This window comes from Mytilus californianus, unplaced genomic scaffold, assembly GCF_021869535.1.
Source record: "Mytilus californianus isolate M0D057914Y unplaced genomic scaffold, xbMytCali1.0.p SCAF_8, whole genome shotgun sequence".
Lineage (NCBI taxonomy): Eukaryota > Metazoa > Mollusca > Bivalvia > Mytilida > Mytilidae > Mytilus > Mytilus californianus.
The window spans coordinates 59,619,729-59,631,517 of record NW_026262734.1 but is presented as its reverse complement, the minus strand read 5'-3'; the positions used below and the strand labels follow the sequence as shown (position 1 = coordinate 59,631,517).

The 11,789-nt window shown below is 30.2% G+C and overlaps 2 long non-coding RNA genes across 2 annotated transcripts; one reads left to right on the top strand and one right to left on the bottom strand.

The window, feature by feature from the left end:
* Positions 1-1,068: 1,068 nt before the first annotated feature.
* On the top strand, positions 1,069-3,049 carry LOC127710685 (uncharacterized). Its single transcript, XR_007986275.1, has 2 exons — positions 1,069-1,151; positions 2,323-3,049. It is a non-coding gene; the product is annotated as an uncharacterized LOC127710685 (long non-coding RNA).
* A 5,561-nt stretch (positions 3,050-8,610) lies between these two features.
* LOC127710744 (uncharacterized) lies at positions 8,611-11,033 on the bottom strand. Its single transcript, XR_007986311.1, has 3 exons — positions 10,921-11,033; positions 9,599-9,708; positions 8,611-8,730 (listed from the first exon to the last, which is right to left on the bottom strand). It is a non-coding gene; the product is annotated as an uncharacterized LOC127710744 (long non-coding RNA).
* Between the last annotated feature and the right edge of the window lie 756 nt (positions 11,034-11,789).

Below are 11,789 nucleotides of genomic sequence, written 5' to 3'. Positions count from 1 at the left end.
TTGCCCTAAACGTTTAGGAATTTGGGGCCAAAAAAACAAGCATTTTTCTAGTTTCCAGACAATAACTTGTGTATAAGTGTATGGATCTTTCTGAAATTGTACTGCAAGGTACCATACCACAAAAGGAAGGCTGGGATTGATTTTGGGGGCAATTGCTTTAAAATTTTAGGAATAAGGGGCCAAAGAAGGGGCAAAAAACAAGAATTTTTCTAGTTTCATGACAATAACTTGTGTGTAAGTGTATGGATCTTTCTGAAATTGTACTACAAGGTTCCATATCACAAAGGGAAAGCTGGGTTTGAGTTTGGGGGTAATTGCCCTAAACGTTTAGGAATTTGGGGCCAAAAAGGGGCCAAAAAAACAAGCATTTTTCTAGTTTCCAGACAATAACTTGTGTATAAGTGTATGGATCTTTCTGAAATTGTACTGCAAGGTACCATACCACAAAGGGAAGGCTGGGATTGAGTTTGGGGTGATGAATCATAAGGGGGTTCAAAAAATTTGGGGGGGGATTTTTTTTCCCCTTTTTTTCCTTTTTTTTTCTTTAAAATTTTCCATTTTAAATTGGTTATTTCTGATTTATATATAAAAGCAAATAATAATGATATGGTTTGAATAGGTAAATTAAAATTTTTTAAGTTCTTAGACCACATTCATTCTGTGTCAGAAACCTATGCTGTGTCAAATATTTAATCACAATCCAAATTCAGTGCTGTATCAAGCTTGAATGTTGTGTCCATACTTGCCCCAACTGTTCAGGGATCGACCTCTGCGGTCGTATCAAGCTGCGCCCAGCGGAGCATTTTATTCATTTTATCAGATATTATAAGCATATGTATACTTGTTGGTGTATGGAATGACTGCAAGGTGTCAAATAAAAATAAGAAGATGTCTGTCTGCCAAGTTTAATATTACTGAGACCTTATTTTCATAGAATATTGATAATATCAAGCAAAAATGATGAGCAAGACAAGATACAAATGATCCAAAATTGTCAGTTGCCTACTCATTATGTAATAGTAGTTATTGTCATCAAACGATAATGTTTACCCTTTTATGTGTAGGGCAAGAACATTTAAGATAAAGGGAAACTATAAACAAAAGAAATTATCAACAAAAATAGATTTACAGACGTCAACAAAGCCTAAATGGTAAGTCCACTTCTATAAAAGTTATTGCCCTTGAATAATGATTATTATGAAAATAAGATGTGGTATGATAAATGAGAAAACTATCCACCAGAGTTCAATTAAGTGGATGTAAGCAATGCAATTACTTATTAGAGGCCAATGATGACCTGTAAATAATGACAGGCAAAATATGGCAGGGTTGATATAAAAATAAGAAGCGGTACGATTGCCAATGAGACTTTTCTCCAATAGAGATCAAATGACATTAAATTTAACAAAATTAGTTAACTGTACAGCCTTCGACAATGAGCAAACTCTATACTGCATAGTAATCCATAAAAGGCCATGAAATAACAAATGTAAAACAATTCAATAAGGGCATGGCGTCATTTAAAAAGGGCATGGTGTCTATCCATGCTAAACATGCTTGGGGGAAACACCACAAAGGTGAAAGCCAAGTGCCTGATTTTTGCACAAAACAATAAACAAAAAACAAATATGATATATAGCAACAATTGACAACCACTGAATAATAGACCCCTGACTTGGGACAGACACTTACAAAATGTGGCATGGTTTAACATGTTTGCTGGCGCCAAATCCTCCTCTAATTAAGGACAGTGGTGTAAGTGTCAGTTCAATATAAAAACTATAAAATCAGTTGAAAAGGGTTTTTTTCTGCTCTTGGGTCAGGTTATTTTGATACATTCCCGTTTTCATTCTCAATTTTATTAACTCATTAGAATGCAACAAAGCAGAAAAACAGCTACCAAAAACACAGACCGGATGTGGCTGGAAATTTTTTCTTTCCCTTTAACAAAAAAGACTCAACATACAGATCTATTAGTACTCGCAGTTACTGACAGCTAATTCAAAGCAAATATCAACTAATAAAATAAACATTTAGTGAGCACCCAACCCACCCCTAACCTGGGACAGTGGTTTTAATAACAGCACAACATTTGAACAAACTGTAAACATTTGTTGCAATTGGCTTAACTCAAAAGACTGCAACAAGGCACAAAAAACAACTAATATGAAAACCATAGACACAAAGCACTGAAATAAGAGTTCTTACAATTTTAAATATTCAAATGAAATTTTTATCAAAATGTACATAAACAAGATAAAATAGCCATTTTATTGCTGTATTTCTCTTCATTTATAATTTTTGAGTTTTGTGTATTTGTAGGTCAGACATCTTGGTTTTCATGATCATCATTCAACAGGTCAATACTGAACAGCAAACTTAAAGTTGATATTTTTCTACATAGTGTGACTTTTTTATTAATTTGAAATGGAATGTGTTTTTTTTTCCTACATAAGAAAGAGGAAATTTCAACATAATGACTATAAACAAAAAGGAGTCATATCATCATGATCATAGATGCTCAAGAACTTAATCATGTAAATGCAACAACGTAATTATCAATTGAAAGAAGGGAGGAATGAAAAAATATATTAGTATTTTGTTGTCCAAATGAACTTGCTTTGTCCACTCATTTAAATCGCTCCATCCAATAAAGATGTACGGAGGAAGATTTTTGAAGAACAGATTGCAAAAATGTTTTGTCTAAGAATTGTAGGAACATTCTAGTGGATGAAATAATTTATTTACTTGACTCTTTTATAGTGGACTGAATAATTGTTCATAGCAAGCTGAAACAAGAAAACTAAAACTTAACAGGAAAAGTGTTTATTTTATAAATTTACAAATATAAATGTAATATTATGAACACCACAAAGGAATAAGATTCAAATCGTTTGCATATTCATGTATTGCAATGGAACTATAACAAAGAAAACTTTACCTCATGAAAAGAGTAAACTATTAACTGTGCTTTGTCAATTTATTCAGTCAGAATATGAAATATTTTTTTCAGTTCTATTTTTCATAATAAAACAAAGAAGACAAAGATTTCAAATCAAAATTTTTTCTTTTATTAAGACGTCATAATTTTATTTCAGTTAAAGGATTTTATTTTTTGACTTTAAATATTATTATATTTCCAAAATAATAATCTTTATTGTCATATAAACAAATTAAAAACATGTTTGTGACAAAATGAAAAAAACCAAAATACACTCTTATATATATTATAAACTTTTTACTACCAAACAGAATTCATTGTAACATACACATTACTGTATATTTATAATTTGAATTCCATAGGATTTTATTTTGTCCCATGGGATATTGAAAATCCCATGGGATAATTATAGTCCCATGGGATAATTATAGTCCCATGGGATTTTTTTTGTCCCATGGGACAACAAATATCCCATGGGACTACAATTATCCCATGGGATCCAAAAAAATCCTATGGGATTTAACCAAAATCCCATGGGATAATGGTCAATCCCATGAGATTTGCCCTATCCCATGGGATATTGAAAATCCCATGTTTTTCTAAATCAAATTACAAAATATATATAATAATAACAGCAGAAAAGCAATGAAATTATTTAAATCCCATGTAATTCCGCACATTTTGGTTATTTACACGACACTGTAGGTCTAAGGAGAGGCGGCGGCGGATTTGCAAATGAGTGTTTTGCAAATTAAAAGTGTCCAGTGTTCATTAACAAAAGATTAAAAGTGGACAATTATAATAACTAGTCATACGCACAAACATGCAAACAGTCATTTGAAACAAATCATAAAAAGGTACTTTTTACAAACATAGCAAACCGAGAAAGAACAACCAACACCTATTTCCATGTAGCATTAGTGCATTAACCTTTGTATAGCTGACATGCGCGTTGAACGGAAAGTAAAATTCGTTTTGTTTTGTTTTTCATTTGAATAACTATTTTCTTTCATTTGTAGGTTAATGAATGGAAAGGACATAGACAAAAGAAAAAAACATTTTTTGATAATTACTAGTATTCATTTGTATTAAAATCTATTCAAGCTTTACCCTTTTCTAAATGAAAAAGTCTCAAAAATTGGATATCTACTTATTTATAGATATAAGAAGATGTGGTATGAGTGCCAATGAGACAACTCTCCATCCAAGTCAAAATTTATAAAAGTAAACCATTTATGTTCCCTATGAAGGTATAATAGTAGGATGCCCAGTGTCAAATAGGCATCTAGTTAACGAGTTTAAGTTAACGGAATAACAGACGGCTAAATTCATTTTCAAATTATGGGAAAATCATTATATTTTACAATCATGATAGTCGTGGTCAGTGCCCCTGGTCACGATTTTCTAAATTTCGTTTTTTTACAGGGTACTCCCAGATATCGTATTGTACTAGAAACTTAAACATGAGAAATAATATTATTACACTCTATGTTGGTGGTTGATATAGTAATTCGAATATAGTTTATGTATTAAATATATTATATCACGAAATTTAAAGCGGAAAATATTTAAGTAATTTTGTATAAGCATTTCACTATTTTAGTCAAATTTTACTTGAAATTTAGCACATTTTAATCGAAAAAATCGAAAAATTATTACATGTCACTAGCACGAAATTAGTATTCAGATTACACCAAATATATTTTACCCAACACTCATAGTATCTGAGATACTCACTTGACCCCGAAAATCTAACCTTACTGGTTCCTGAAATGAGATCTATGTCAGGGGAACCATGTCTGAAGGATGTGTAGACTTGCAAGTATACTATGTACTAGTAACCAAATATAGTTACCCTATAATTCATAATAAGTGAAACATTCACATGACAGATGGAAACTTCATAGCACAACGCATCTATATACAAGGTGTGAAGCATCCAGGTTTTCTGTCCCTTAAAATATAAATACCGCTAGACACCAAAGAGATTATTTTCATAGAATTAGGGATATATATAATTATAAAATTTGGCGTAATAAGGTTACATTTTTAGTAGAACAGGCAAAGAAAAATTATTTCCAAAATGCTATTTCAAATTGTAAAGATAGTAAAACTATTTGGAAGTATGTCAAAAGTCTAAATCCTAAAAAATTACATAATAATATCACGCATTTGGAATATAAAAATAGTGTAATTCAAAATAATGTTGATATAGCAAATACATTTAATGTGCATTTCACAAATATTGCTGAAGGTATAGTTGATAACAAATTATGTAATAATGATGAAGGTCCAAGTTTCGATGTACTCAACAAATTTGTGAAATCAAAGTTTCAAAGGGGAAGAGAAAAATTCATTATACCAGAAATGAGTATTTTAGATGTAAAAATATATTTAAAAAAACTTGACAAGTCTAAAGCAACTGGTTTAGATGATGTTGGACCAAATATTTTTAGTATGTGCAGCGATGTCATTGCACCAGCTTTAACATATTTATTTAATCTAAGCATCAAATGTGGTAAATTTCCAAATATTTTTAAAACTGCAAGAGTTTGCCCAATTTTTAAAAGTGGCGATAGTTATAGACCAATAGCAGTTTTGCCTTGTCTCTCCAAAATCATAGAACGACATATAGCTAATAGTTTGTATATATATTTAAATAGTATAAGACCTTCTTAATACTACACAGTCAGGTTTCAGACCTAAACATTCGTGCACAACTGCACTTACTAAATTAGTTGATGAATGGTTAGCAAATATAGATAATGGAGAAATAAACGGAGTTATATTTTTAGATTTAAAGAAAGCTTTTGATCTGGTTAATCATATTATTTTATTAAAAAAGCTTGAATATTATAATGTTTCAAACTGTACACTAGACTGGTTTAAGTCATACTTGTATGAACGAAGTCAACAAGTTAAGGTCAATAACGTAATGTCTAATACTAAATGCATAAAAACTGGTGTACCACAAGGCTCTATCCTTGGCCCTCTGTTATTTATTTTATATATCAATGATTTACCACTGAACATAGAAAATTCATTAATAGATTTATATGCAGATGATTCTACATACATTACATAGTAAAGGTAATGATGTACTTCAGTTAACTGCTAACCTTCAAAATGATATTCATGTAATTGAAAACTGGTGTTCGCAAAATTGTATGAAACTAAATGCCAAAAAGTGTAAATCAATAATTATTAGTTCAAAACAGAGGCTTTATTCAACTGAGAACAGTTTTGATATCAAAATTTCAGATGAACAAATAGAGAATGTATGTTGTGAAAAACTTCTCGGTTTATATATCGACAAAAACCTAAATTGGAATGAGCAAATATATAAAATGTCATGTACAATATCAAATAGAATCAATTTAATACAAAAGATAAGAAAATATTTACCTATGCATATACGTATTATTTATTCTAATGCTTATATTCTGCCATTGTTTAATTATTGTTGCAATATTTGAGGAAGTTGTTATGAAAGTGGACTAAATAAACTTAATAAGTTATTAAAGAAATCTGCTACGGTTATAGTAGAAGCTGACATAATGACATCATCCAGTTTGTTGTTTAATAGTTTAAACTGGTTAAATATGGAAAAACGCATTCAATATCAAAAGGCAATACTTGTATTTAAATCATTAAATGATATGGTTCCTAACTATTTACAAGAAAACTTTCATTTTATTGGTAATCAGAATTATAATTTACGTTCAGCTAATGAAAACTATTAAATCTTCCGAAACCAAAAACAAACTTTTTAAAGAAAACATTTACATATTCAGGTTCTCAAATATGGAACAGTTTACCAAATGAAATAAAAATGAGTAATACACTGACTTGGACGTGGTCGGTAGGATTCCAAACTAACAGTAGACAATGAACGTAATAGCTACAACTAGCTTCGACCATTTTCTTATAGATGTTGATATTTAAAAACATTTCTAGAGTTCACTTGTATCGAATTTAATATAAAATCCCAAATTTTGCAATTGTAATCGCTTAAGGTCATTGTTAAAAAACCCATTATTTAACAGCTGAATAAAAAGTGTACCCCCTTTAAGTACAAATGTCAATCACGAATAATATTTGGCAACAGAAATAGCAAATTAGTTCTAAATATAGAATCATTATTCGAATTGATATTATTATTAACGAATGTGTGTTGGGGCGGTTAGCTGTCTAAATGTGACTTTGCATTTTCCGTGGAATTTGAGCTTGATCTTCGATCCAAATTTTAGAAAAACGTGACCACTATAGACAACGACGACAACGGTATTTCGATGAGGTTTTTTCTTCTATTTCCAGTGATGTAAAATACAGCCCGGTGTTATTCCGTTAACCCAAATCGATCAAATTCGTTGACTGGGCCACCTACTATAACGGATACATTCAATTAATTTCTAACGCAATTTCCGCATTTGAAATTTTAAATATTAATAAAAATGTATACGAACCCAGCAAACACAAAAACATCTTTAAAATGTTTTTAAAATGTTGTGTCTAATGTCATGAAAATATCACAAAAAAACGTGAGAAAAACATTAAATGTATGGTAGAATATATATCGCTAAAACGTTTTCTAATATATTTTCTAGAATATTTGCATAATATAATTAAAATGTTTTGTAAAGAAATATCATGATAATGTGAAAAACAATGGCGTATAAAACATTTTGATAATCTTTTAAAAAATATTTTCTAGAAATATTTTCTGAACGTTTGAAAAACATCATGAACATCAAATAATGTTATAAAAATGTTTTTTGGATGTTTTCTTGCAAGTGAGACAGTGCCTAAAAATGTTTTCAAAATGTTTTAAGAAGATGTTTTTGGTTGATATCCAGATAATATCAATATAAAAATTTCTGTACTGTTGATTGAGTTTCCTGCTTTTTTAAATAACAAATCATTAGTTAAATTAATTTATACACAGTGATAAATTCTATATACAAACAAGATTAAATCAGTTGTTTTGCTAAGCATATGAAATTCACAATTCAAAGTCTCTAAAAACAAGAAGTATCTACAAATTTTGACACATCCAAAATGGCAGACACAACTCATCATGGTCAAGCCACTTACCAAATATGAAGTCATTCTGTTCATCAGCATTACTAATGAAAGTATTAATGAATAATTTGAGAACATTCAACATTTTGAAATACAATGTATAAGCAAACAGGAAACAGGTGCCAGATACAAAAATGTTCACACATCACAGTTCATCACTAGCAAGCAGCTCATTAAATATGAACTCATCTTTATCAGCAGTTTTGGGAAAAACAGTGATGAAAATATTTGTTGGACAAAATCCGACAAATATAGGTGGACAGACGACAGACAGTGCAAGAAAGCCCACATTCCAACCACAACGGTATAATGTTTAGTTTTTCACTCTCAACTTTTATTACCTACATGTATCTTATACACATCATGCATATGTCAACCTGAACATGCATGACATATATGCCATTGGACATTATGCAAACATTATACACATTTTTAAGATCAAGTTACATTGACTAAAACTTCTGTGCCAAATTCAGATTTTTCAATACAACTTCTCCTTCTAAACTAAAACTCTACACTTCTAATAGGGTTTCATCTTAAGTCAATAATCATTGATAATTGGCTGAAGAGATGAGAACAAAACACCATTTTACATCAACTATTTGATTTATTTAAGAATACATTGAAAAAGTCAATCAATTGTCTTATTCAAAATTACTTGGAATGTCTTGTAGTGTCTTATATCTTTTTCTTGCTGTGCCATGCTTCTGAAAAAAAATTAATCTTACATTCATATATAAACTTCTTGCACATTCCTTTATTATAGAACGATTCACGTTGCCTGAAGGATATACATCCCCTCCCCCTTAAAGTTTTGAAACAAATAACAATGATAGTATGTCGGAAGGGGACGATAAATGGCTGACCGTGTTAAGAGAGAGCAATATGCCAATGCTGAACTTCATTTAGTTATTAAAAAAAAAAACACATAAAAAACTTTAGACTAGATATGTGTCCAGTCAAGAGTCTTATTTCATTATACTCGTTGATTGTTGTCTATCATATTTTTTTTCTTTTATTGTTTTGTATAAATCAGGCCGTTGTTTTTCTTGGTTTTTTTTAGTTTTCATTAAATGCATTGTATCATGTAGGGGCCTTTAAAAGCCCTGCTACATAATGTCATTAAACATCTTATTGTCCTTTTTAAGTGTTAAACTCTGTAGAGTGACATAGTTTATAACTTGTCATTTGTATCTAAGGGCATATGATACAGTCCTAGAAGTATACTATAGGCACATAATAACTCATCGTAGTGTAACGCATTGTTTTCGCAATGATGATAATAATATAACTTAACTTCCGAGAAACACACAGATGTCATTAAATGAGTTGTTTATATGTATTTGAAATACTTCAAAGGAAAGCAAATATGTTGTTTATGAAAGCACACTGTTGGACTAAAAGATTGATTTAAATAAACAACTTGTTTCTATTTTGTCACAAAAAAAATAATTTATTCAAATATCCAGATATCTTTTCTGTATTGTATGCCCTTAATCTTGAATGTAATGCATTGTTTATGCTAAATATTTGAATTAAATATGGAATAACAGTAATTCTGTATGAAAATCTTACTTCAAAAAAAAATTCTCCTGAAAGGTTGTAGACATTCCAAAGAACCTGCGCCACTTCCAAATTGTAAACCTGCATATTGAACTTGTCCTTTGTGTCTTTTCTTTTAGCTCCTGTTAAAAAATAAAAGATACATTGTATGTACATTGTGTGTATGAAGCAATAAGTATAACTTTAAGCAACAGTTTATATTATCTTGCTTGTACTGAAGTCTTACATAGTCTTTGTAATGTTCATTAAGCTGTTAAGGGAAATTTAATTTACTGTTTTGCAAATACATACATGTACATACACTGATTTTACTAGAAAAAAAGATCTCCATATTCAAATGGTGCTCATATTAGTGTTATTGTAACTTGTTTGTGTGCCTCGGAAACAAGGTATTGAGTCATGCTTATTGCAATAGTTGTTGTTGGTTTAAGTCTGTCAAATTTCTTTTTCATAATGTGTATTTAATGTAGGCAGTTAGTTGTTTTGTTTCAATTGTGTTGAGAAAAATTTAACATTTGTTTGTCAAGGCTTCAAAGTGGACTATATGGCATTGGTTTTCTCAGTTTTGAAAGTCTTACAGTGACCTATAATTTCTTTTATCCAAGTCATTTAAATTCTGGTGGATAGCTGTCTCATACACCTTATCGCTATTTCAGTATTTGGAAATCTGTCCCGCTTGAACTTTTTACGTCAGCATACGTCATACAATAATACACCTTATTGCTATTCCCGCTTGACCTTGAGAGTCTATCCTGCTTGAACTTTTGACATCAAACAATAATCACTTTTCCATTGTGGCATCAGATATTTTTTATGATGACGTCAAAATTTTAAGGGAACTTGTGACAGTTGTGTGATGTCCAGTAATGGCGGACAAATAGCGATAAGATGTATTACTTTCAATTAATATTGTGGTGTCAAATATTTTCTAATATGACGTCAACATTTTACGGGAACTTTTGTGATGTCCATGGCCAGTAATAGCGGACAAATAGCGATAAGGTGTATTGGCAATCAAACACACAAACCACATATCCTTATAATTTTTTTATATCAATGTCACAATGAACAAATTCATAATTGGTGTACGTAGATGCTTGAACAGTGGCGGATTTAGGGGCCCCGACCCCCTTATGGAGCTACTTATAAGATAAATGTATAGACTATTTACAAGTATCACTCCAAACGTTTGCTTGCCTTGCCCTTGGGCAGGGGCCCCCTTTTTTCAAAACCTTGATCCGCACCTCCAGAAACAGATGTAATTTGGTTCCGATTATGGTTGAACACACACAATGAATGCACAAGTTTCATTTTAACAGATTAATCATTCTTACCAAGTGAGTATATATCGCGTAACAAACAATTTTCTTGGCTCTCTTTGTTGATATCCTGTGTCTTCGTTTCGAAATTCAAATTTCAAAATCATTTCCGGTGATAAAACAAAAGTCGATTCCGGAAAAGGCCGGTTTTCCGTAAGGCATATAAACGATACGAAAATTGAACTTTGTACAGTTACAGTTTTCATTTCTTAATTTCTAAAATATACACGAACGAAATGAATAAACATTAAAGAAAGGTGATTGTTTATTAATACATAATTGCTTAATTTAATGTTGACTCTTTTGAATTTTAATATAAGAAGGAATAAAATCTGACTTCAAGGATCATCAAGATATCAATTAAGGATTTCAACCATAGTATCTTGCTTGTCATGATATTGATGAAATGTAGTACTACATCTTATCCTGAAAAAAAACGAGCTAATTCCACAAAACGTTGTTTGTGGGGTTTTGAATAAAGTTTAAATAAAATGTTATTTTTATATCCGTAAAATGTTGAATAAAATATCAGTAAGACTATTAAGTAATGTGTATGTCAGAATATTTTATAGAAAACATTTAGCTGATATTTTTTAGATGTTTTATGTAAAACATTGTAATTTTACGTTATAAAACATTTTATGCAAATAGCAAAACTATATTTTCTGTAAAACATTTTTTTGCTGAATGTTTTTTGAATATTTTGAAAATATTTACTTTAAATGTTGTTAAAATATAAAATACCAATTGAAGAAAATGTTATTTTTTTATATTATAAAATATCTACGGGATATTTTAGAACAATGTTTGAGAACATGAATGAAAGATATTAGCAAATAATATTTTGTTAATGTTGTAAAAACATTTTACTTAAATGTTAGAAA